The 2,110-nt window shown below is 34.6% G+C and overlaps 1 pseudogene; it reads right to left on the bottom strand.

The window, feature by feature from the left end:
• Positions 1-897: 897 nt before the first annotated feature.
• Positions 898-1,338, bottom strand: LOC106734918 (ubiquitin-conjugating enzyme E2 variant 2-like; annotated as a pseudogene).
• Positions 1,339-2,110: the final 772 nt, after the last annotated feature.

Genomic DNA, 2,110 nt, shown 5'->3' on the forward strand with positions numbered 1-2,110 from the left:
CATACAGATTTCTCCCTATATTTTCTTCTAAGTGTTTTGTAGCTCTACTTTTATTTTTAGGCTTTGATTCATTTTGAGTTAATTTTTACATATTGTATAGGCATGGTGTACCTTCTTTTTTTTTTTTTTTTTTGAGGACACGTTCCACATTTTATTTACATTTTAAGACTAACTTTAATCTCAAAATCACATATTCATACACCTATTTCCTTTTTGTTGACTTCACTTCAACTTAAATGCATGGTTTGTTAAACAAAACTGTAAACAAATATTTACCATGTCTGTTACATGTAACACATAGGAACAGCTTTTAACAGAAATTCATCGATATATCCCCCAACATTTTTTATCATAAATACAATTTATCAAATTATCAGAACAATTCTAAACATATTTTTGATACTACTAGTAGTCAGCACACACACCGCTTCAAAAATTAACACAATTTGTGACAATATTCATTGTACCTGCTACCTTAACAATTTTGACTGCAGCTTTTTCACTAAGCGAGATGGATAAAGCATACCATTTCTGTTTTTCCTCCTTGAGATTTTTTACTTTTCAGACACATGCTTACACCACTGCCATCTGACACTTCTTGCCGTGCTTTCATCTTGAAAACTCAAATTCTATTTCGAGTACTCCAGGCTTATGTTTAAATGACAGTGCCTTAACAAGAGAAAAAAAATTGTGCTGCATTTTCCCTCTTGTTACCTGAAAACATAATGGGTGTACGTATATTAAATATATTCTTACAAATGTCCAGTCATGTTTACCAGTTGGAATTTTTTTACTTAATGTGTGGGTATTTGCATTGTAATATTTAATCAAGACATTTATATGAGGTTATTATTATATGAGGTTGTTGATTTAAGACAAATTTGAGAGCCTCTAAAATTAATTGTTGTATGTTTGTCCTTCTAGTGGCTGTGGAAGCTTCATATTTTTTTGGGCATCCTTAGACGTCATAGCTCTTGAAGGATGACTTTAATGTTGTAACGATTTTGCCATTTTGCTAACACTGGTATGCTCCGTGCATCCACCATCCCACTGGAATTATTTATTCCATTCATATTAATTTTTGTTACAAACCTAACTGATGGAGGAGCTTCTGGATATTTAGGTCCACATTCTACTTTCAGGCTATATATTCCTTTTTCATAATTTGTCTCTAGTGGCCCAATAATCATGCCTGTCCACCTTGTAAGTGTCATAATCATCTTCAAGGCCCCAGCTAACCGAACCATCGCCTACTCCTTTTTGTCCTTCTTCAAGTTCTTCCAACAAGCAAAAATTACGAGGAACTTTAACTCCTGTGGAGACCGCCATCTTCTCCTGCAGCCCCTACCTTCATTCTTTTACATGTGACCATCCGGTTTTGCCAGTGCATTTGCTGAAAAGATTGTCTTTTTCTCCCATGAGAAGCTTGGCACTCTTGTTGAAAATCTTTTAATCATATATGTAAAGATTTATCTTCAGGCTGATTTTATTCTATAAACCTGTATGTCTATCTTTATACCAATATGATGTTTTCAATAATGCAAAAAAAATTTAATCTACCTAACGATTTTTTTTTTAAAGTAAAGGTAGAGCTGTATTTCTTTTCTTTCGTGCCTTTCTAGATGTACTCTTTTGTGAAGCTGATGTGTGTAATCTTCATGACCATTTTCATATGTATATATTAATTTGTGCCAGAGGATGGTGTGGTCACCAGATAGAGACAGAGAGACAGAGAAAGAGAGAAAGCAAGAAAGCACCCCCCACAGGGCATGATCACTCCAGTTCCTCTCCTCCATTTTCCCCTCCTCTTCAGACTTTGGGCATGCACACACATGCACCTAGCAATTTTTTTAAGCTGTCAGGTCCAAGACTTGAACTGCATGGTCAGCCATGTTAGCCATGTAGGATCCAGGCACCTTGACCAACAGGCTAGAGGCTGGCCTGGATGTTTTCATATTTTAGTACATGTTTGTATATACACATCATTTTGTATAATTTCAGATTTTACTCAAAAGCCAGCATACTAAACATAGCCTTTTTTTGGTTTGTTTTTCTTCAGTTTAACAATATATTTTAAGATTTATCCATTCTGAAACGTATACATCTAATT

Source organism: Tupaia chinensis, unplaced genomic scaffold (genome assembly GCF_000334495.1).
Source record: "Tupaia chinensis unplaced genomic scaffold, TupChi_1.0 Scaffold000251_1, whole genome shotgun sequence".
Lineage (NCBI taxonomy): Eukaryota > Metazoa > Chordata > Mammalia > Scandentia > Tupaiidae > Tupaia > Tupaia belangeri.